The 25,751-nt window shown below is 42.0% G+C and overlaps 1 protein-coding gene and 1 long non-coding RNA gene across 3 annotated transcripts in view; both read right to left on the bottom strand.

Moving 5' to 3' along the window:
• Positions 1-25,751, bottom strand: part of WDR89 (WD repeat domain 89) — a 118,198-nt gene that overhangs the window by 50,344 nt on the left and 42,103 nt on the right. The gene's annotated exons all lie outside the window — the stretch shown is intronic.
• Positions 10,403-22,690, bottom strand: LOC141116989 (uncharacterized). The gene is made up of 2 exons (XR_012237078.1): positions 21,855-22,690; positions 10,403-21,447 (listed from the first exon to the last, which is right to left on the bottom strand). It is a non-coding gene; the product is annotated as an uncharacterized lncRNA (long non-coding RNA).

Below are 25,751 nucleotides of genomic sequence, written 5' to 3'. Positions count from 1 at the left end.
GGCCGGATATTGGTTTTAAACAAGTCTTTTACACTACGATATTGTAAGTGCATTTCTTTATTATTTTAATAAATTGGTTAAAACGTGTTACGCTATGGAAGCCTCTTTTATATATTCCTTCACGGGGGACGAGTGCCCATCCATCATCTAGAGGATTCTCGGTGAGGGGACACATTGGGATCCGTCTGCATTAAAGACCCAAGGCTGGGGTAGATAGCCACACGCCTACACGATCTCCCTAACGAGAGATCAAAGGAGCTGGTAAGGGGCAGCATTTATATAGGTGGAGGAACCCTTCTGTCATCACGCTTTCCTGGGTGATATGGTCGCATGTTGCACACCGCATGGATGCTTGTCATTTCGTCCTTTGAAAGATTACTCTGCCAGTGAACTTTTTACTCTATGTACTTTGGAATTGGACTGTATATGTTCATTGATTCATGGGTTATTTCATCACATTTGATTTATGATGACAATCAAGTTTTATTCTTCACTGTTAGTCACACTGCATTGGGTGCAATGTCTGTATGTATAGAGGTGATTACTATATCTTCATATTATTTGCAGCGCAGCTAGTTTTGCTTTTTTTGCTTTTTTTAATTCCAGAATTAGGCAAAATCAATTGATCTATCAATTGGCCAAAGCAACTACCACTTGGCAAATAAATTTACTCGCAACCCTGTCTAAAAATCAGGGTGCTACATCTAGTATATCTGAGAGAAACAGACCCCACCATAAGGACTCAGTATACTGATAGGGTAGGGTGACCAGATGTACCCGGGTTCACTTCACGGAACAGTCCCTAATTTTAGGGGACTGTCCCTGGGGAAAACATGTCCCCAATTTGTTCCCAGCTTTAAAGTAAAAATCCAGGTTAAACCCAACTAGCCTCAAAACTGTCCTCTTCCCTCTTCTAACACCTATGCTACCTGTGTAAGAAAAATGTATATACTTACCTGTTTTCTGGCCATTCGGACCGTGGCTTCAGAGAAGAGGGGGAAGTGCCGACAATGGATGGGCCATTGAAGCCTATGGGTGATGTCACCATTCCAGGCTTTACTATCCTCTCCCCTGCAGCCGCCACTGGCTGACACAGGGGAGATCACATGACTGATCAGTGCCCTGATTATCAGTGCAGCATATCAGTGTCCATCAGTGCATCATCTCAGTGCAGCAGATCAGTGGCTCTTCATCAGTGCAGCCTCATCAGTGTCCATTAATGCAGCCTATCAGTGCCCATCAGTGCAGCCTATCAGTGCCCATCAGTACAGCCTCATTAGCGTACATCAGTGAAGAAGAAAAATTACTTATTTGCAAAATTTTATAACAGAAACAAAGACATTTTTTTCACAATTTTCAGTCTTTCGTAGTTTGTTTAGCAAGAAATAAAAAAGGCAGTGGTAAAATACCACCAAAAGAAAGTTCTATCTGTCTCAAAAAAATGATAAAAATTTCAAATGGGTATAGTGTTGCATGACCACGCAATTGTCATTCAAAGTGTGATAGCACTGAAAGCTGAAAATTGGCCTGGGCAGGAGGGGGGTAAAAGTGTCCGGTATTGGGTTGGTCAATGATCAAAAAATATGAATCAGAATCAGCACACTGCTATATGCCCTTACAGATTCCTAACAAACTTTACATAAAAACAGGGATTTTTCATTCACATGCACTGAAATACATGTTCAAGCTGGCCAACTGTGTAAACGTAATCCCTCTCTGGCCAGTCCTTACTCTACCCTGCAAAACGCCAATTACCTACTTGCTTATAGCATACTTCAGTGAATATTGTGCCAATATGAACAAATAAGACACAGCTCTAGAAAAGCTACAGACTCAGGTCTGGTCACTGACCTGCATCAGCTGTACTGCAAGATATGTCTGTGCTCAGATTCAAATAGCATTAGACATATACAGTAAATAACTCATTAGGTGCCTAATGGACATGAACATTTGAATACCAAAAGTTTGAATACACTTTTACACATCCCTAGCCAACTTTCCATACAAATAGGGATTTTTGGTTCACATATATTGCAATACATGTTTAAGCTGGCCAACTACGTCAAAGTAATCCCTCTCTGGCCAGTCCCTACTCTACTCTGCAAAAGGCAAATTACATACTCACTTATTGATGATGTCACATGCTCATATCAAGTGGTCTACTGGGTCCCTACCCTCCCAATTTGTGTAGACATTTTTGCAGGTGGCAAGGATATGGATTATTTGTTGCCTTGCTCTTTTTTGTGATGGTGACCTGCAGTGCACATCTGGGCTTGGAGCAAGTATGTCAACACCTGGGTGCAGAGCCAGAACAAGGGGGTAGGTGGGCCTCCAAGAGGAGCAGATAAATGCGGCCTGGGACATGACTTGTTAAATGAGCATGTTGATGATTACCTGTGCAGAGAGATGCATGGGGGTGGCTGAGAGGTGACATGTTCCATCTGATGCCACAGACTCCTTCCTGTCCTGCAACTACATAGTGCCTTCTACAGCTGTACAGGTGCTACCACTGGAGATGAGGAAAGGGAATTAATCAGCATTGGGTGAACTGTAGGGACTCACCATCAACGCCATACCAAGGTCCGTTTGGTCCCAAGAAAGTTTGTATTGGGAGGAGGGAGAAATTTTTGTTTGTAAGGCACCCTGTGCTTTACTTATTTTTGGCTTCTACATGTTATACACTCATGACCCAGAGCAAACTAGCTTTAGGTGTCATTAAACCAAACCCCTTTAACCGCTTGACCTCCGGAAGGTTTTACCCCCTTCATGACCCAGACATTTTGTTGCTATTCAGCACTGCGCTATTTAACTGGTCGATCATGCAAAACTGTACGCAAATTAAATTTATATCACTTTTTCACACAAATAGAGCTTTCTTTTGGTGGTATTTGATCACCACTGAGTTTTTTTAGTTTTTATTATATAAACAAAAAAAATAGAAAATAAATATATTTTCTACTTTCTGCTATAAAAAATATTCAGTAAAATCAAATTTTGTCATAAATGTAGGGCAAAATGTATTCTGCTACATTTCTTTGGTAAAAAATTCCAATAAGTGTATTTTAATTGGTTTGTGTGTATAGTGTCTACAAGGGGGCATTCTGATGGGGTCACCTGATATAAGGGGGCGCTCTGATGGGGTAAATTATATAAGGGGGCATGCTTATGGGGTCACCTGAGATAAGTCGGCATTCTGATGGAGTCACCTGATATAAGGGGGCATTCTGATAAGGTCATCTGATATAAGGGGGCTTTCTTATGGGGAGACCAGTTATATGGGGGCACTGTCATGATCAGGGGTCAGGCTCGAAGACCAGTTGCTATAGCAGTAGCGGAAATACCACCAACCAGTAGGATAGATACACAGGCAGTCACCCTGGCTCACCTGAAGTACTAAGTACTAACCAGTGTTCACCAGATCTCCTGGATTTTGCTGCGTGTTAATACCAGGTCGCAGTCCTCAGGATCGGCCCACCAAGAGGTGAGCAAGCTGGCGTCCAGTAGCGGATAAGCAGGTAGGGATCAAACAAAAGCGTAGTCAGTAACCAAATCAGAAGGTCAGTATCGAGTAGTTGCAGGTTGGGATCAGGCAGAAGCGTAGTCTAGGAACAAGTAAAGGGTCGATAACGAGTGGTAGCAAAATATGGACAGCAGCGGGGAAGACAGGAGCAAGATACTGGCTAGAGAGCACAATAATCTGGCAAATAGGAAGTGCAGAGACATGGCTTTAATCAGGAAGCTCATGGGAGCCATTCTCAGATGTAGCACGCTGGTGTTTAGGCAGGGTTGCTAACAAATTCTGTTTGCCATGTAGTAATTGTCCTGGCTATTTGTTAGGAGAGCCACTGATTTCCCCCTAATTCTCGAATTTCTGCACGTTTCTCTTCTGTCACTAGGTGGCATTGTAGCTGGTGACATTAGATAGACAAGGGCATAGCAAGGACAGATTATGAATGGATGGAGTGTCTCAGCCAATGGGCAAGGGTTTCTTTAAGCCCCTTGGCCTGCTGGGAGAGCCTATTTATTTGGGTGGAGTCAGGTGATCGGACGGCTGTCTGGGTGGACATGTGTTATGTCGCCCTGGACTGCTAGGCTGGAAGCCTGAGGCCTATCCCAAGGACACCTGGCTGCTAGGCTGCCTGAGGCCTATCCAGGAGCAGGAGAAGCAGCATAGGGTTGGGACTGCAGGACTGGAGTCTGACCAAGTAGAAAAGGTTCAACCGGACAGGGAACCAGTTGTGGTCAGAGGTAGAGGGGAAGCTGTCGCCACTTAGGGACCATCCACCTCGTTACCGGAGACTACTGTGAGTAAGCTAAAGCAAGTACCTGAGCAGTCTTCTCACCAGCCCGGGATGGTGAAGAAGTGGGAAAGCATCAGCAAGTGCAAAGCCAGGGACCCAGCAGGATAGCGGGGGTGACGCTTGAGGAGTATACAGTGGGATAGCTGTGGAAGAGCTCAGGGGATCCAGTGAGAGACTGGGAACTCAGTGAGTGAAGATCTACAGTGGGATACTGTGAGATAAGTAAAAGGATTGTTCTGTGTTACCAAGAGTTATGTACAACTACCGTTAGTGGCTGTTGCAAGATTAATTGCCATAGGAGACAGCGGTCCTACCTACACAGAAGTGTTATCCGGCTGGAGGCCTTACACTGTATAGCTGTCTAGCTATAGAAGTCTCGGAGTCTGCCCATTACCATTGCATCTACTAAAGGGTGTCCTGGCCCTAACCCTTTCTGTTAAATCTTTTGTTTGCATTCAAAAAGTGACTGGCGACGATTATTCCACTTGCATCACACCCACCATGCCTGGTAACCCACTCTACAAGGAAGGATGTCAGCTCTCCCTCACCCTTGAGGTCACCGTTAGGCCTCTGGGGCGCCCGGGACCTTGCTGCACAAATATAACAAATAAAATAGACTTACTGTGGATGGACCCCTCACTAATTAACACTAATTGTCATTGGGATGTAATCCATTGTGTATGTTCTTTAGAGCTCACTGAACTATCCTAATTCAGAGTTATTGTGTTCCACTCTTCATCATGATGATACTACCTGCATTGTTTGGACATCATACAGAGTCTTCTTTGTTTCCCCTGGTAACTGATACAGACATAGGATAATGTACCCTATGTGACGCATACTCTGGGATCCCAGTGACCTGAAATGATTAACATCTGGTACTTTACAGCACAATTTTTCTCCCTACAATCTACCATAGATATAGGTTTGTGTCTGCATGGTACCATATGCAGTATAATCACCCATTGTTTCTGGGGAAGCAGAATAAGGTATGAGAAATGCTCCAAAAAATTAAACCTTCCTACTATTGACCATTCGCATATTCTTGAAAAAGTGAAGATTGGCCGCGCACTGCAGATAGTATCCATAAAAGTCCTTTATTCGATAACATGGGACAAACAGCACTAGGATGTACAATACAATGCTACCTTTGATTTTTTACCACTATGATGATGCTGGGATCATAATGTGCTCCCTAAGCTCCCTTTACATTGAAGGTAACCATAAACATAACACACCAATTGGTCATCCCGCTGCTGTACAATCTTTATACAGAATCATCATAATGATGTACCCTGGCTGAGTGTACACAGTGTGGCCTGTGCAGACACTATGGCAGTGATCTTGGATCTGGGAAATAATAGCAATGAACTGTGAAAATCCATACTGGGCAATTTAAGATTTCCTCAACCTTTCCCCCTGATCACCTGTCCTGGGGTGTTGCCCTAGAAATTATTGTTTGCTGACCTGGCCTTTTATATTTGTACAGCACTGATCTGTAAAGCACTCCTTGTGTTTCTAAAGTTAAATAAATACTAGGCCCCAATTTGAACAGGACCCCTAATGCACACATTAAAAATCTTGCAAATAAACACTAGAGTGCGATTTATTCACAGAAAAAAAAACACCCCAAAAGACTATAGTACCTTTGTGCGCAATATGAATTGTTGATTTACAGATTTAGGCTGGGTTCACGCTGCCGTGCAGAGCAACTCACAGCAGGGGTCCAGTGCGTCCCTGTTGACCGTTTCAGCCAAAAATTCGGACCTGAAACGGACCAGAAGTCGCACAAAAGTCCTGTGCAATGCGCTCCGCAGCCATCCCAGAGCTGTGTGAACCGGCTCCATTGAGAGCCAGTCACAGTGTCCTGACATGCGTATTCGCAATAGTGTGAACCCAGCCTTAAAAACGACTGTTGGGGGTCCTGTTCAAAAAACTTTACTAGTGCAAATAATTTAATACTGTGCACATAGGAGTTGCAATCTTTTTGGGGCTTTTTTTCTGCCAATAAATAAGACTTTCTTGTTGATCTCTAGGATTTTATAATGGCTGTTGGTGGTCCCTTTTCAAATTGTGGCCTAGTGCAAATAATTTAACATGACACACCCAGTCACAACAAATTTTGGGGGCTTTTCTCAGGGAATAAATAACACTGTAATGTTGATTATTTCACTCAATTTCACTTTGCTCACAGAAGTACAACAATCTTTCGGGGTGTATTTTTCTACGAATAAAAACCCTCTAATGTTGATTGCTATTTTTTTTTACAGCTGTTTGGGGTCCTGTTTAAAATTAGGCCTAGTGCACAGAATTTATTAATGAGAACCTTGGCACAACAATCTTTTGGAGAGCTTTTTTTTCTTGCAATAAAAAACACTGGATCATTGATCTCTACATTTTAAAGTGGCTGGGGTTAAAATTTGACCTTGGTACAAATAATTTCATACTGTGCACTTGTGGGTACAATATTTTTGGGTGTTTTTTTTATGAGACTAAAATTGCATTCCATTTTTATAATGGCTACTGGGGGTCCTGTTGAATTTGGCACCTAGTGCAAATAATGAAATACTGCAAAACACAGGCACCTTTTTGGCATATTTTTTTCCATCTTTTTACAGCTTTTTTTTCTGAGGGAAAAATGTCACCGTAATGTTGATTCATAGATTTAAAAGTGGCTGTTAGGGGTCCTGTTTAAAATAGGTCCTAGACTAGAACAAATAATATTTTACTAACCATAAAGGGTTTTTTTTTTCAATCTACAAATGAATGACTCAGATGTTGATTTCTAGATTTTACAATGGCTGTTAGGAGTCCTGCTCAAGATGGGGTCTAGTTCAATTAACTGAACACTGCGTATATAAGCACAACAATCTTTTGGGGCTTTATCTGCAAATAAATTACATTCTAAAATTGATTTTGAGTACTTAATGCAAATAATCTTTTTGAGGTGTTTTTTCTGTATATAAATGATAGTCTAACCTTGTCCTTGTGAGATTTTAAAGTGTATGTTGGGGGTCCTTTTCAAATTTGGGCCTAGTACAAATAATGTATTACTGCAAACATAGTCTTAGTCCTTTTGGGGGTCCTTTGTACAAATTAACGGCACTCTAATGTGTCCGCTGTCTACATGTATCCACTGTCACCTGCCAGCATCCAATCCACTAAAAACAGAAGGATGGGGATACGTTCGCCATCCGTCCGGTGTATCGAATGATTATCTGATGGAAACGGACATGCAGTCCATTTCCATTTAACCTCCTATAAAGAATAGCAGGCCTTGTTCGTGACATGGACCCATCATCTGCCTGCTCAGCGGGGATCAGTGGACAGTTTCCCCCCGTTGAGCAGGAGGATCCGCTTGGAAAGGGGTCTAATGATTGTAAGCTTCAAGGAGCAGGGCCCTCTGATTCCTAATGTATTAAAGTGTATTGTACTTGTACTGTCTACCCTCAAGTTGTAAAGCGCTGCATAAACTGTTGGCGCTATATAAATCCTATATAATAATACCGCTTTATATGTTAGTACCTCCAAAGTCTGTACTTATGCACATATACCATCCCAACCAAAGATTTTTACTTATTGCCGGGGCTACAGCCTCTTATAACAATGAGAATGAATAGAAAAATAAACTGATTATACTTAGCTGTCACTTTTAGGAAACAAAAGCCTAGATCAATTTCTGAAGAAAGAAAGCAGATAAACATCTGCAATAACAATAGGAATATGTATAATGCTGACCTGGAGGCATTTTTTTTTCGCTTAGAAAAGCCATGCTTTAACTTTAAAAGGAGAATGAAACAAGACAAAAACTGAGAATAAGCAGCTGTGACAGACTTTGTATCTTTGTAGGATATGTAAGCAGCCAGACAGCTGTACCGGCAGCTGTTGTAGAGACAATAGCCTTCTGTTTACAGAGAAACCATGGCTTACTAATAACTGAGGCCTGTGTTCAGAATGTGCTTGTCCTTAAAGAGGACCTATCATAAACAAAGAATATAGCAGATCTTACCCAACTGTTATTTGCAGGATTCAAATGCTGGAGACCAGTGCTCTGGCTGGGGAGTTCAACTCCCAAAACACAAGTCAATAGTGTATAAAGCCAGCTATTCTGTGTACTCTTGGTAAAAATTATTTTATTGGCTACATATAAAATGACACAGCATCAACAATGCAGCGCGTTTCAGCTTACACAGCCTTCCTCATAGCATAAACAGGGGTGTCAAACTGGCAGCCCTCCAACTGTTGCAGAACTACAAGTCCCATGAGGCAATGCAAGGCTGACAGTTGCAAGTATGACTCCCAAAAGCAGAGGCATGATGGGACTTGGAGCTCCGCAACAGTTGGAGGGCGGCCAGTTTGACATCCCTGGGCCATAACCGCTATGAGGAAGGCTGTGCAAGCCAAAAACACATTGCATTTTAATGCTGTGTCATTTTATATGTAGTCAATAAAGGAATTTTTGCCAAGGTTCCACCGAGTAGATAGCATTATACACTAGATCATAAATAAAGAGTCCTTTCTCCTGGCAGGAGAAAAGCGGCTTCAAAAATACACCAAAGATGCGTTTTTTGCAAATGTGTTTAGGAGTGTCAAGCACTTGGGCATTTATTTCATTGACCAGAATAATAATTTATTAATTGAAGTAAAAAAAAAAAATGTAGATTTGGAGGAGACAGAGCAACAGAAGTTAATATTTGGAAATTAGGAATACACGCGTCAATAGAATTTTTTTTTAAACTGGAGTTTATTGTCAAGTCCAGCAGTGACTTTTGGCTTTGAGGAAGAATCAGACAACACTCGGTTCCATTACTGTAAAAGCATTTTATTTATTTTTAGCAATCATTATCATAAGCATAAGTTTTGTGCTTTTTTTCAGTGAAGTCATAGTCATATTAACAAACAATTAGATCTTTTTCTTAAAAACACATTTACATGTCAAGTGCTCGAGTTTATACAGAAACGATCAAAATCAGGCAGCCAGGCAACTAGCATTTTTAGAAGGTCAGCAAAGGAGGCCCCCCCATGTGTATATTGTATTGCCTCTTTTTAGCGTAGTAACAATCAAACACAAGGAGCAAGTACTTTGCAAACAAGAAATTTAATTTGTCCCCAACAGATGTTGCCTGGCAGGATAAAGCAAATTTTACCCCAAACTAATGAGGAAAACGGTCTTGTTGTCAGTGACTTCCTGCGCTCTTTAGGTATGTCAAGTTTAGGGTTAATGATAACACTAGTTATCACTAACACGCAAACCGTGAACATTATGGTATAAAAAGGGTACATATTTGTCCACACTACAAAAGTGCAGTTACTGGGGTTTACTAAGGCTCTTTTCACAAGGGGCAGAATCCGGTAGCGGATTCACCTGGTCAGTGGGGAACCTGTCCTCTGATTTCTGTTGTTGAGCAGGTGGATGACAGGTCCATGTCTGCTCCGTTATGCAGAGCAGACACAGCATGCTGTTCTCTATGGGGCGGTTGAATGGAAATGAACCGCTTGTCAGTTTCCATCTGTCATCCGATCCGCTAGAAAGATGGGGAATGGATTCCCATCCGATTTTTGGTGGAGCGGGTCAGAGGTCCCCTGACATCCGCCGCTCCATAGAGAGCAATAGAGGTTCCGATTAGGTCCGCTTGAAAGGGGCCTTAAACTGGAGAGTGCAAAATCTGCTGCAGCTCTACATAGAAACCAACCAGCTTTCAGCTGTATTTAGAAGCTGATTGGCCACCACGCAGAGCTGCACCAGATTTTGAACTCTCCCATTTTAGTAAATTGACCCCATTGCATCTTTTTCCTTGTGCAACTAAAGTGAAATATAATTGTCTACTATGGGATAGTGAATTATGTAATGCATTACATAGGAAGCAAACAAACTTCATTATTACACTGGAAATGTATGTGGAAAAAAAAAAATTTCAGTAGGTAGTTTTTTTGGTGGAAAATAATGTATACGTTAAGTCTGCCAAAAAAAATTTAAAAATTTGACTTGCCTGTAAATTCCATATCTTGGGAATATAGTACAGGACACAGGCTGAATATTCATAAACCCCAAGTTTAGAGCTGGTACCTTCAGGTGATTGGCACCCCCCCCCCCCCCCGGGTCACTTTATTGATGCCTTTAGAGCTAAAAATCTGGTGCTGCTGCGGTGCAAGGGAAGCCTTTTCACTATGAGTTTTGTGCGTGCCTACAGAAGAGCGATTGTTCACCTGGTTTCCACCATTGCTACGGGTGATGGTATTACCCTGAGGGGCACTCATGGACTAGGGTGCAGAAATTGGATAATCACATCTGAGAAGGAGTACACAGCAACCTGGTGGCGGACTGTCCTGTAGCAAAGTCCTCATGGCAAAAGGGCTCTAGCCAGAATTGGCAGTTAAGTGTGTGACCTCTGTGGTGTGATGCAACTCTTTGTCATCCACCTGAGACTAAGGTCTGTGTGGTTGGATTTTAGTGGCAAGTTTGAAAAGCTTACACTGTAAAAGTGGATTCCAAATAGTCCCAGGTTTCTATGGTAACGGTCAGAGATACAGGGTGGCCTTGTTGTACCTGTCCACGCTGCTGGACCTATATAGGGTCCAAGCTTTGCCCATCATGGTGCACATACCACCAGAAGAGTCTTTAGGGTCTGGGTTCCATAGAGATGGACCATGGCTTTGGACCTGTGTAGCACCCTACAGCCAACTGCTTCTATTGTATTAGAAGGCAGTGAAGAATTAATGGAAGACTTGAAGAGGAAATAAAAATCTAATTAAGCTAAGAGTGATTTCTCCTTTCGGAAGAAGAGGTCTATCACCTTAGGACACTAGCAAAACACCAAAGGTGGTATACCTTATACAAAACACTTTGTTGTATAGGGTTATGGGGGGATGCAAAGGGGGTGTGTCCTGAAAATCTTGCCAGTGTCCAATCACCTGATGGTAAGTCTATAACCCAGGGTCTATGAATAGTCTGCATGTATCTTGTACTGTATGAATAAAATACTAAATGTATTTATTTTTTTTAAATAACATGTTATACTTATCTGCTCTACGTAACGGTTTTGCACACAGCAGCTCTGTTCCTCCTCTTCTTGGGTCCCCTTAGCTCCTCCCCTCTGCTGAGTGCCCCCATAGCAAGCTGCTCACTCCCGAGCCCCACCCCGGCTGTCATTGACAGCCGCAGCTGCCAACAGCTCCCTCTGCTGTCTCTGTCCCAATGAGGCGGCAGAGAGCCGGGAGAGCAGCTGCTCTCGTGCACATCAGTGGATCGAGATTGAGCACAGGTAAGTATTGGGGGGGGGGGGGGACTGCACTCAGGTTTTTTAGCTTCATGCATAGAATGCATGAAGGTAAAAAACCTTAGGCCTTTGGAATAACCGTTTACTTCTTTTCCTGTCTGCTGGCAATTTCTTGTTAGGTGTACACTGACTGCAGTACATACACAGGGCAGTTTACATTTCCGGCATCTGTGAGATGCCAAGAATGGAGATGAGTGCCAAGAGACTCAACTGCAACTCCAATAGGCATACACATCAGTGGCCTTCAATTGGCCAAAGCAAGAATGACACCATAATGTGCAAATATAATAATAGACGTCAATAGCAAATGTGGTGTTAAACTGGTTTTCAAGATTGAAACGAGCTTTACTTTTTCCCCGAGGGTTATGGAAGTTTCGGTTCATTAACCTGGACCTGTTTCTATGCCAAATCAAAGAATATAAACCTTCAGCACTGAAAAAAAATAAAATAGAGCAGGGAATGGTCAAAAAACACACTATCCAAAAGGTTGACTTTAGATAAATATTAAAGTAGGTCTATACCTTAACTTGATGACATTTCGGTTGCTTAAAGCGGGATTCCGCTTGCACTGATTACTGTATAAATCACACTGGCAGGGAAGGGGCTAACACTAGGGGGCGATCAACGGGTTTAAATGTGTGTTCCCTAGGTGTGTTCTAACTGTATGGGGATAGGACTGACTAGGGGAGAAGACATATCGTTGTTCCTACTTAGTAGGAAAAAACGACATGTCTCCTCTCCAATGACAGAACAGGGATTTGTGTGTTCACACCACACACAAATCCCTGTGCTGGCTCTCGTGCACGCAATCGCGCGTGGCCGGGGGGCGATCGTGACCGCCGGCCACGTGCATCGGGTCCCCCGCCGTGTAGCAGGCGCACGCCCCCTCTGGTGGCTCTTAAAGGAAACCCCGTACAGGGTTTCGCACAGCGGTGCCATTGTGCCACAGTATATGTGCGTGAGCCGGTCGGTAATCGGTTAACATACACTGTGCAAATGCTTCACATAGATGGGTTGCGATTTAGATGCAGTGCCGAATTTGCAACCACACGTAGTGTGAACCTAGACTTATTTTTATCTTTGCACTGCTGATCTTCATCAGAATTTTTGTAGCTAATTTCTGTTACAGGAATCCATTCCAGCATCAGCTACATCATTGCTGGAATTGGGAGGGGGGGGGGGGGGTTTATAGCCTTCATTAAAATCAATATGACATGGTGACAATGCAGGACCTTAATTAATAGACATTGTAAAGCGTTGTCACACTATAACAGGATTAGCCTGAACAAAAACAAACATTCATGGTAGGATCGTCAGGTATTATCGTAATAAAACTGCACATTTAGGGGGCGTCGGCGGTAAAACAGCGCTATTTTTAGCGCTGTTTTACCGCGGTATTCGGCCGCTAGCGGTGCGGTTTTAACCCCCCGCTGGCGGCCGAAAAAGGGTTAAAACCACTCGTATAGCGCGGCTATAGCCGCGGTATAGCCGCGCTGTCTCATTGATTTCAATGGGCAGGAGCGGTTTAGGAATACACCGCTCCAAAGATGCGGCTGGCAGGAGATTTTTTCTTCTTCTGCCAGCGCACCGCTTCAGTGTGAAAGCCCTCGGGCTTTCACACTGAACAAACAGCGGAGGCTGTTTTGGGGCGGTTTGCAGGCGGTATTTTTAGCGCAATAACGCCTGCAAACCACCCCAGTGTGAAAGTGGTCTTAGAGATACTGAAAATGATTTTAGAATGCATATGTTAGACTCTATGAGAGGGGGGTCATCTACTGCCTTCACCCTTAGGCTACAGGCACAGAAGAACTGTTGTGTTGCTAGAAAGCTAATGATATTAGTTTAAAGGCAAGATGAAATGTGAAAAGCGATCTTCTTGCAGACATTTTGTTTAGAGAGGAAAACAATGCAAAACTCTATAATTAATGTTTGATAAAAATATTAGACCTGTAATGGGAAATGAAGTGCATCTCATCCAACATCCCCCTTCTGTAAGCTTCTATCACACTAACCTAGAATGCAAATTTACTCAACAAAAAGGCTTGAAGGATAAGTTCACCTTACAAAACAATAATTATTACAGGTTAAAAAAAAAAAGTATAATTTCTTTTACACTGCAGCCTGTAAAGCATTTTACCCACGATCTGCTGATGTCTCAGTCTGCCCATACCTCCCGTATGGACACTTCTGACACATTTTTGGGACCATTGACATTTATACAGCGATCAGTGCTATAAATATGCACTGATTACTGTATAAATCACACTGGCAGGGAAGGGGTTAACACTAGGGGGAGATCAAGGGGTTAAATGTGTGTTCCCTAGGTGTGTTCTAACTGTATGGGGATAGGCCTGACTAGGGGAGAAGGCATATCGTTGTTCCTACTTAGTAGGAAAAGACAACATGTCTCCTCTCCCCTGACAGAACAGGGATTTCTGTGTTCATACACACAAATCCCTGTGCTGGCTCTCGTGCATGCAATCGCGTGTGGCCGGTGGCAATCGTGACCGCCGGCCATGTGCATCGGGTCCCCTGCCATGCAGCCCCCTCTGGTGGCTCTTAAAGGGAACCCCATACGGGGTTTCGCACAGCAGTGCCATTGTGCCGCAGTATACATGCGTGAGCCGGTCGGGAATTGGTTAACATACACCGCGCAAGCGGTTCGCATGAACAGGTTGCGATTTAGAAGCAGTGCCAAACCCGCAGAGAATTCGCAACCACATGTAGTGTGAACCTAGACTTATTTTTATCTTTGCACTGCTGATCTTCAGCAGAATTTTTGCAGCTAATTTCTGTTACAGGAATCCATTCCAGCATCAGCTACATCATTGCTGGAATTGGGGGGGATATATACTTCATTAAAAGCAATATGACAAGGTGACAATGCAGGACTGTAATTGACAGTGTAGAGCGTTGTCACACTATAACAGGATTAGCCTGAACAAAAACGTTCATGGCAGGATCGTCAGGTATTATCGTAATAAACCTGCACATTTAGAGATAGTGAAAATGACTTTGGAATGCATATGTTAGACTCCAACAGAGGGGGGTCATCTACTGCCTTCACCCTTAGGCTACAGTCACAGAACTGTTGTGTTGCTAGAATGCTAATGACGATATTTGTTTAAAGGCAAGATGAAATGTGAAAAGTGATCTTCTTGCAGACATTTTTTTTAGAGAGGAAAACTTAATGCAAAACTCTATAGTAAATGTTTGATAAAAAAATATTAGGCCTGTAATGGGAATGCACATCCCCCTTCTGTAAGCTTCTATCACACTAACCTAGAATGCAAATTTACTCAACAAAAAGGCTTGAAGGATAAGTTCACCTTACAAAACAATAATTATTACAGGTTAAAAAAAAAAAAATGTATAATTTCTTTTACACTGCAGCCTCTAAAGCATTTTACCCGCCATCTGCTGATGTCATATGCTGCAATGGCAGAATCCTGCAGACTCAGTCTGCCCATACCTCCAGACAATTACTAAATTGCAGAAGAATTCATGTACTACGAGAGCTCTCACCAACACCCTTGCAGTTCATTGAGAAATAGCTTATATAGCTTATAGAAATACCTTATCCTTTACCCAATTATCTTAAAACTGTCACAAACCTGTTACTTTAAACATCTGACTAAAAATGTATCACTGTCTTTCATAAGCCTCCTTACCGTTCTTTTAGAGCAAATCTATTAATAAAAAATAAAATGAATGCCAAGAGTATATTCAATACTTACCAGTCACATTGGCGAACTCTGATCTTTAAATGATCTTTAGCATCTGACACTTCCTGTGGCCAGATACCAGTCCTTATATCACCACTGTGTTCCACAGAGATGTAGGAGCTGGTCAATGATCCCATGAAGTGCAACGGGAATGTCCGACACTCCCTGGTAGTGTCCAGTAATTTTTATTAAGGAAGCTCTCCTCTTCTACTTTGCAGATTTTGGTAGCGCAGGCACCTTGATAAATAGGGAACTATTAAATGTTATATCTCCTGTAATTCTCCCGTTAACTGTATATCTCGTTAAACTAAGGGTTTCGACATTTTTCACAAAACTTAAAGTGGAACTTCTCTTTCAATCAACACTGAATATTTTTAATCCTTATGCTAATAGCCTTAGTAAACAGATAAGAAAATATAATATTTACTTGTGTTACTTTTTTTTGTGACAGGTCTTCAGTTACTTCCTGGTTACCAGGCCTAGGCAAATGTCATATCCCAGGATTCTTTAGGAAGGGGGAGGAAAGAGAAGATGGGTTTTCGCAGCTGAGCACACCCTCCTGCCTGCATGCCGGAGGGCAGATGGACTCCAGAAAGTAAAAGCTACATGAATCATCTGCCATTATTCAAGATGGCCACACCTAGAAATGCTTGGGGGGTGTTTTTCAAATTGATTTCTCAGCAAAATAAAGCATGGAGACATGGATGGACGGGGGAGTTTACTTTGAATATTAAACATTAATTAAATAGCATTTTTTGGTTTGTGGTGCTCAGACGCAGTGTAGTTCCACTTTAACATCTGCCTGCTCATCATATGTTTAATGTCCTGGTCCAAGTTACACATCTTATTTTTGTTCAATAAATGTTTATTTTATCAAATAGTAAAGTAGTAGAGGCATATGATACATCCTGCTGACAGATACAAATCTTATTTCATGCACAGTAAGAGAACCCATTTCATCCAGTGGCTCAAAGTTGAAAACATACAGTTCAGTGAACAGGGAGAACCCTCATGTGCACACAACAGCACATGGCCCAGTACTAGGCCGATTCAAAAGCAACTAAAATACTTTCACGTACTGTTGGCAATAGTTGCCAGAAAAGCACAGTTATAGAAAATAAAGAATCACTGCCAATGTATTTTTAACTTAAAGGCTTTAATTCAAGCAATAAAGAACAAGTGTAAACAATGACTAATATTATATTTGTGAGCATGTCCTAGTAATCTGTTCACATATTGCAATTGTACCAAGGTTCTGGCAAGGAAGCAAATAAAAAAGTCTAAAAGAAATAAACCCCTAAGTAACCAAAGGTTGTAAACCTAAGCCTTAATTTGCAGTGAATATCACTCCGTCACTATGAAGATTTATAAACTCTCATTTTAAGAGACTGAAAACACACATGCCCCTATTGCTGGGGACACCCGGTTAAAGGATAAGTTCACCAGTTAGCATTTGTTGCATCTGTATTTAGTGTGTAACATGTTCGCCCACCCCCTGAGCCCCCTCTGACAGCGGGCAGGGGTTCTCCCCCGCAGCCGCTGTCTCATTCAAAATCAGCAGGGCACCACCTTCACAGTCGCATCATTCATTCAACTGCAAAGCCACTAATCAATCCAAGTCAAACTACAAGTCCACTGATCGCAAGTGCAATACTTTGCAGGCTTCAGTGTAAAAAAATAAATGCAACATTTTTTTTTTATTTACCTGCATAAATATGTGCATTTATTTTTTACTTAAAGGTGAATTTAGCCTTTACAATGGAATGCATAGTGGTTTGGAACATATTTTCTCTATTATGGCCAGTGCCACATTTTTTGTAATGTCAAGTAAGTCCTATAGTTTATGTAAGAGAAGATAACATGAAGTAAAATGTTTTAGTTTCTCCTTTAGTTCCAGGTTGAAATAGAAATGTGGGAGTTAAAATAATAAAGTAGAATGGTTAGTAGAGGTGACTATAGGTAATCATTTGTGTGCATTTGAATGTAAAAAATTTACTGTGACATGGTAATAAGAATAGTAATTTTTTTTTCTCCCCAGATCTAATTATGGCTCTGGGATTCTGTATCAATGGCAGCAGAAAAACACAATCAAATACAAAAAAAAAACCCAAAACATAAACCACATATGCACAGTACCTAGCAGCCATTTTCCAAGATCAGAAGCCCATTATTTTTGCCTATAAATCATCCCCGTAGTATTAAAATGACCTACACATGCGCAGTGGAGAGCCTCCACATTAGGTGTGACAGCAGAGTGTCAAACACTACTAACAGCAATTTAATACTGGTCTTCGCAAATATGACTTCAGCAATGTCAAATGATGTATTAGGACTAACAAAGAATGGTGCAGAAAACAGGTGCATGCACTGTCACTGCACCAACTTGCACTTCAACAAATGGGCACACTATTGCTAGCATTAAAGTGGCAGTAAAATAAAAAATGTTTACTCTGCAAGTGAAGAGTATAATGTGGCAGTTTGTGTCACACAAAGACTTGCCTTAAAACGAAGCCCTACAGTGGCATGCTGTCACCACTGACAGGGCTTTAATTTTCATCCGGTCTTCATTCCGGGTTCGTGGGCTCCAGCCATGAACGGCAGAGCCTCGTTGTCATCACTCCTGGGCACGGGAGCAACAGTCGGGCCAAAGCGCTCTGAAGAGACGGCATACTCAGAATGGCTGCAGAAACAGTGAAGATCTCCTAAATGGTGAACATTTAGGAGATATACTTTGCAGCTACAGGTAAGCGTTACTATAAGCTTACCTGTAGGTACAAGTAGTCACACAGTGTTTACTACCGCTTCAAATTTTGCATAGTAATATTGTGTTCTTTTGAGGCATTGGATATAGCAATCTCCTTTTCATATATGCAGGCCATTTCAGTTTTGCATTGTGCTGAAAGAAGCCCATTGTGTACACACCTCAATGGGGTTGATTTACTAAAGCTTGAGTGTCAAATCTGGTGCATTTGACAGGTGGTGTAATTTGTCAATGTGTTGCCACCTCTCCAACTGTTTTTAACTCTTGAAAGCCCTCAGCATCACAACCCCATACATTACACTTGGTCGCAGCACGCCCCTAATCACTTGAATAGGTTGATTTTGGCAGGGGTACGGCCCCACATACTCAAACCGTTTTTTACCTTTGTCCATGGTAGAAAAGCAAAGCATGCGTAACCCACCTTCGGTCACCACAATAGAGGAAGGTGAGTGGTCGGGGGAGGTTGTAAAACCACGACACAATGACTTATTTTTAGCTCCCCCAACCATAAGTGTAAACAAGGCCTTAAGAAAGCAATTAGTAGCCATCCAAATAAAATGTTAAAGCCGGCTTACTCCATTTGGTCCCAGGTTAACACTTGTACGATGCGGGAACACTGCGAATCCACTGCAGGTTCCCGCATCGCACCTGATTCGCAAGGCAGTTCACACTGCCATATGCGAACTGCTGGGACTGTCAATACAATGTTGATAGCACCCCCATTTCAGCTTACATATCGCACTGCGACCTGACAGTTCGGATAGGAATCAAACCGCATGGGTGTGAACACCTATGCAATCCAATTCTGGTGCAGACCAGAAAAAGGTCCTGTGCGAGTTTGGTCTGAATGTGATGCAAATTCAGCCATATTATCTGTATGGCTGAAATCGCATCGCACAGACATCTCATGTGATTTGCACTGGTGTGAACCGAGCCTCAGTCACAAATACCCCTGGTCATGATGCACTTTATGTTTATATATATATAACACGTCATAATGCAATCGCTTTAGGAGAGGGATTACCCATGCATCTTGAATGTGAGAATGGGGAATCGATTAATTTTCTTTGAACCGACTGGTTGAATGAAAGAAAATGAACCATGTATGCCCTGCCATACTCTTGGCAAACTAAATTAGCTTATCTTTAAGTTTTCAGAAGGCTGCTCTGTCACATTTTACATAGCATCCTAGATTTCATTGAAATGAATATTGTGAAAAAAAAACTTGTAGCTAAAAAGTTATTCTGCACGGCCAGCTTGTACCAGAAATGCATTGTAGGTCGTTATTTCCTCTATCAGAGATATATATATCTCTGATAGAGGAAATAACAGCGTTGCATGACCACGCAATTACCAGTTAATGTAGCACAGTGCTGAATAGCAAAAAGTGGCCTGGTCATGAAGGTAAAATCTTCCAGAGCTGAAGTGGTTAAAAAAAAGTGAACAGTGCAATGAACCGTGATCGGTGCATCAGCACTTCAGTAATCTCATTGCATTGCAGAGCACACCAGCCGCTGTAACATGCAGTGGTTGGTGTGGACAAGCCCTTAAGAATAGGTAAGCTGCAATATAATACATTCCCCTCTTGTGTGTGAAACCTGCATTTAAAAATGACTAATAAAGAATTCTCTTCCCAAACACTAGTCAGGTAATTTTAACAACCAGTCCAGATAACTTTACAAGCAGGGGGTCAGGGCCAGAGTGCCATATGCAATTTTACCATACCTAATCAAATTACATGTTCAGTTGATCTTCTTATTAAAAAAGTTAACACCACCTCTACAGGGAACAAACTTACGTTTTTCTGTTTCCAAATGGTACCTAAATGCTCTTTTAAGCTGGGTACGCGGGTCTTTTTTTTTTTTTTCCCCCCATTCAGCTAGTGGACTGAAGTGAATAAAAATAAAAAACAAATCCCTGTACACAAGCGAGGTGGATGCAGGAATACCTACTCTTTCACACCAGGACATTGTATTCTGACAGCCGGGACTCTCTGCTGTCAGAAAATACTGATCAATGCTGCAAGCCACTGACTGAAGGAGGTTTTCCAGTGGGTCTGTTCAACGAAAGCCAATTGAATAATCTGCTTTGGTTGAATAGGGAGGGTTACACACACACACACACACACACACAAAATTCTGCAGGTCCCTGGGGTGAACCAGCCAAATTTTGCACCATGAGAACCCATTTCAGGTCTAAAAAAAGTTTAATTGCCAATTTCCTGTTGGAAGATTTGTCAGCACTTTGTCCTGAAAACACTTTGCTATTCCTGTTCTCCCTCTCTGAAGTGCATTCTATATTCATATGGAAAATATGAGGGAGCCATTGACATTGCCACACACAGTAGCCATTTAAGTAAACAAAGAAAAAAAGGACTAAATTTGCTGAAATGAGATGTAGATTAAAGTAAAAAAGAAAGTACAAAGATTAGCTTTCTTAAATCATTTTCTAAGAACTGTTTATTCTTTAATCTCAAATTATCTTAGCAGTTTGAAGTTCAAAGTGGAGTCTGGCATCTGACCTATAATCTTATGACACAATTTAAGGTGACAAGCTTTATAGCAACCCTGTTGATAAACTGATGTAACTGTACCCCAGGCGATCTATCGCTAGTAAAGAATGGTGTAAAATCTCACCTCTTCTGCCACCAAAAGACACGGTTAATGGAAAACTGTCCTCTGAAGACCACTGTAATGGCACTTCCAGGAGTGTCAACAACCCGAGTCCTCCCACAGCTATCACTGGTCCCCCTCATCCTGACCTCAATTTCAATAGACGATAATTAGCAGGAATGCCAGCAGGAATAACCAGCCAGAGTTGAAGGGGACCAAGGAGACTAGCGGCTGGAGAGGTGTTAACCATTTTCTTTGCAAGCAGGCATACTATTGATTTTGAGTTTTAAAAGATCTCAGAGGCACTTGAGAGTCAGATAGGGTTTTGATCTTTAAACAGAATGGTTCAATTAGCGATTGTCTTGGGTACAATAAAAAACAAAAAAAGGGTTTAGTTCATGCTGGGGGATTCCAATTACACATCATTTTTTTCAGCCAGACGTGACCGGATCCTCCATTCTCCTCTATGGGCAGTCGAATATAAAAACTGACTTGTGTCCGTTTACACCCGGCTACCGCTGGGTACGATCAGATACCAAAAAACAACAAAAACAGAAAGGGATTCATTCCTCTCTGTCTGGCCATATCACAGGATAGTTGAGTGTAAACGGGCAGCCAGTCTGTTAACATCTGGTTGCCCATAGAGCAGGCTGTGTGTGTCCGCCCTGCATAACTGGACAAGGACCTGTCATCTGGCCACTCAGCTCAGCAGCGGACAAGCAGATGGATCCCCAGATGAGAAAAACCAGATCCAGCCTATGTGAAAGGGGCCTTAGGCCCCTTTCACACGATCGGACCGTTTAGGTCCGCCTGTCAGTTTTGACGGCGGACCTGAACGGGCGATCCATGTTAGCCTATGGAGCGTCGGATGTCAGCGGAGACATGTCCGCTGACATCCGACCCCGTCCGATCCGCTAAAAGCAGACGTATGGCTCTACGTCCAGATCCGTTGCTGGCGGATCGGATCGGGTGAGATCTGACGAAAACGGACACGCTGTCCGTTTTCGTCCGATCCCTCCATAGGCGGCAGCGGCGCCTGACAAGCCCCTCCCCGCTCAGTGAGCGGAGAGGGATCTGTCATCCGCCGGCTCAGCGGAGATCAACGGACTGATCTCCCGCTGAGCCGGCGGACCGAGGCGGGCTCCGTAGAAACGGAGCCCGCCTCGTGTGAAAGGGGCCTTAAAGCTCTCAATAATAGTATCCATTTGCACTCTACTTATTGAATTTTAGGACCCAATGTGAAGTTTATGAATACCACAACACTCAAAGTAAAGCCTGGGCAGATATCAATGTTTTATCAGTTCTTTGACCAAAATAAAGAATTCGATAATCTGGCACTGAGAACAGAATGTGGACACAAGTATAATGAAAGCTAAAAAGAACATAGCCGGCTGGTTTAATAGTCATCCCCATTAGAAAATTCCAATAGCCTGGTTATCAAGTAGATCCAATGGCTTAAGTAGGTTGAGTTGCTAACCCAAATCAAGTATGGGCCAGTCCACAACCCAAGAGGCGAGAGCTTCCTCAACTATGGCAAAGCTGTGATCACAACACTTCCAAGGCTCCCTCGGGCATGCACACTCTTCTGTGCATTTTTTGAAACATTCACTAGAGGGTCAGCAACTCCTCAAAGGTGGCCTCCAGCATGGCTCAAATGTACAACGCTCCTCGTAAGGTAATTACCAAGCTTGAAAAACTGTTACAGGGACAGCAGCTAGGAGAAAGGATCAGCATGGTCCTCTATATCAGAGCATCTTCCAAGAGCCCTTCTACACAAACACACTGTGCAGACAGGCTCTTGGGAGCCAAGGAAGCAGGATTGTTTTGCTAGGATAAATTAATGCATTTGAAAAAGGGACAGAGAGAGCAGACATGCTTAAAATCTCACTGGATTTCAGGCAGGATGACTGGGTATTTCTGTACCTGCAATGTTTTTGCAAACAAAACATGGGGAAAAGTGTATGTATTGCAGAGGTTGTTTTTTTTGTTTTTTGTTTTTTTGGGGGGGGGGGGGGGGGGGTGTCTACACATACACTAATATTGGTGTCACTGTCCTTATAGTAGGTAAAAGTAATAGATGATAAATACACTGTACACAATTGTGGCATGGGTGGGACTTTTAATTAATTCGAAACATGGACTGTGGTAAAGCCCTGTTATCGTTCAAAACCTTGCCACAATCCACAAGAAAATAATTTAGGTAGGATAAAAACTGAAGTGTTTTTTTAGAAGATATTTTAGGTTGGATCCTTGCTAGAAGTAACAAACAAACCCCACCCCTCCTAAATTTGATCATCATTACCGCCATGGTATCACAAACACAGTAAAAAAAGAAAAAAATGTTCCCCTCAAACCTTTACGTACATGGAAAAAACAGCTGGTGGTCCGTTATAGTGCAATGATTGCACACACAAATAAAAAAAAAAAATAAAAAGGAGTCAACAAGCTCACTTAGTCTCTATTATAATCACTAGCAATTGCTTTAATGCCCTGCGCCATGGTAAGATTTTTCATTACACTATGATCTCACAAGCCATATATGTATATTTTTCTGCCTAAGTAATGGCAGCTCAGTGCATTTAATATAATCATTGTACATAAACATATATTATATTATACAATAAAAGTATTTTGTATTCTAAAAAGTTTTTCCATGATGACATAGGGTAAAACATCCAAACAAATATACACGTGAGATAGAACAAAATTCTGTAATTAGCATACTATTAAACACTCTGTAAATAGAGATTTCATATAGAAGAATAAATAAGTTCTTATTTGGGAAGGACACCTTAAATGAAAATATTGCTAACTGCTTGGCAGCTGAGTGGAAATGCACAATGGTAAAAATGCTGATTAGAAAAGCATGAGAAAGGTTACATTTACATTCTCTGTACATACAAGTCATAGGTACATTCTCATGAAAAATGTAGTTCTATACACATTCATTGAAACTTCTAGGTGCTGCAAAACAAATAGTAAAAACCTCTATTAAAAGGGAACTGAAAAACGAAGGCCTCGTCCACACGGGTGGTCATGTGACTGCTCCTGGATGTAAACTATTTGCTTTTGAGGACAGCGTTTCTTGACAAATCTAACCGTCCCGTGTACATGCCCTCACAGTGCTGCTGAGTTCAGAGGGGGTGTTTAGCTCCCTCGCAATCAAGCCACCTATCTGGCCTCATTTGCATGTCTGAAAGACAACCTTTTGAAAGTCTGCATTTCACCTCTTCATATATTAACAGAGTACCCCCTTCCATTTAGCATTAATCTAATAAAGGTGCAATTTCAGATTACAAATAACATAAATCCAGAAGAGATCTTGTATCACACTCAGAAATAGAAAGAATGACTTCTAAGAAGAGTTCTAGTTATTACACAGAGGTGGTAAAAGCAGATGTGAAATTTCCATTTATAAGCAAAGGGCAAACAAACATCTAACTGGCTGAAATAAGCCACCGGACATAGCTGTAAGTTCCGTCTTATCAGCTCTATAAGTGCTGCACAAGTCAAACAAACCAGAAAGATGTTGCAATCAAAGTACAGAGACCATGTTAGTATAGCTCTTCTAACATTTAAATGCTCCAGAGACAAAAAAAAAAAAAAAAAAAAAACACACACACAGCAAAAGTCATGGCTGAAAAATAAATCTGAATTTTTTTTTTAACCTGTTGCATTACAAATAATTAAATCTGAGGATCTGCATGCCACCTCCTGGATTGCTGCCTGTTAATTTCAATTTTCACTTTTATTTCGTACCGATATTATAGTTTTGGCTATACTTCCAGCTCTCCTACACAGTACCCATCCTGCTTCCCTACCCCTTCTGTCCAATCACAGAATGCTTTGTAAACAAATTCACAAAATAAAAGGTGTTCTGCGAATAGACAGAGAAGAGGAGCAGTGGACAGGATGGTTTGTGCGTAGGACAGTCACAAGCCTGCCGCTGGAGTGCTGGAAGAATAACACTCTGTGCTAAATGAAAGCATATAAAGCAGGCAGCTATCCAGAGGGTAACATGCATCTCCTTAGATTTAGGCTTCTTTCACGCTAGCCGACTCCAAGGTTGCGCAATTTTCAGGTCTCACGATTTAGATGGTAAGTCGCACAAGTGTGAAAGAAGCCTTAACCATTTTTGATCCAAACACTCTTTCTTCTGAGAGTTCCTATTTAATGTAAATACTAAACAGTATACCATACACATGTACACAGTTATGGGCAGCCATTCTGTGAGCCATACTAAAACTGATAAAAATGCAGTCCATTAGCAACTGGCAACAATCTTGAATGAGTTTTTCCATGAAGAGTACAAGTGTCTGATATCACATTGTGGTTGTGCATCAGCATAATAGCAGCTGTGTACAGAATAATAAGCACTTTTAAAAAGAAAATTTGTATGGCTAAGCATAAGGCTACACAACTGATCTCTTTGTGTCTCATTAGCAGCACACAAATTCCAGCGTGTTACAAAAGAGGTGACTGCTAACAAGCAGGTAAATCTCTCAGGGACTTGTTTACTAAAACTGGAGTGGGCAAGACTCATGAAGCAGCTCCACGTTTTCTTGTTAAAGCTTAAAGCGTTTGTTACCCTTAAAGCGGGATTCCGTCCCTGAAAAAAAAAAAAAAAGTTAGCAGCTACAAACACTGTAGCTGCTGACTTTAAATAAGTACTTACCTGTCCTGGGTGCCCGCGATGTCGGCCTCCCGACCCGTCTCTCGGCACCGCCATCCTAAGTAAGGTAAACAGGCAGTGGAGCCTTGCGGCTTTCACTGCCAGTTTCCTACTGCGTATGCGTGAGCGGCACTCTGTGAATGGCCCCGTGGTGTTCTGGGAACACACACAGTTCCCAGAAGACAACGGGGCCGCTCACGGAGAAGCAGAACACACCACGGAATAGAGAGAGGCAGATTAGGAAGACTGCCTAGCAACAAGGGTTTAGGCAAGTTTAAAACATTTTTTTTTTCAAATCTTTTTTTCAAATTTTTTTAGGATTTTTCATGCAATTTTTTTTTTTTTTTTTTTTAGGGTGACCCTCCACTTTAAGCCCTATACGCACTATCAGTTTTTCTGCTGA

The sequence above is a fragment of the Aquarana catesbeiana genome, linkage group LG13, assembly GCF_042186555.1.
Source record: "Aquarana catesbeiana isolate 2022-GZ linkage group LG13, ASM4218655v1, whole genome shotgun sequence".
Taxonomy (NCBI): Eukaryota; Metazoa; Chordata; class Amphibia; order Anura; family Ranidae; genus Aquarana; species Aquarana catesbeiana.
Note: the sequence above shows the minus strand (reverse complement) of the source record. Positions and strands in the feature narration are given on the sequence as shown.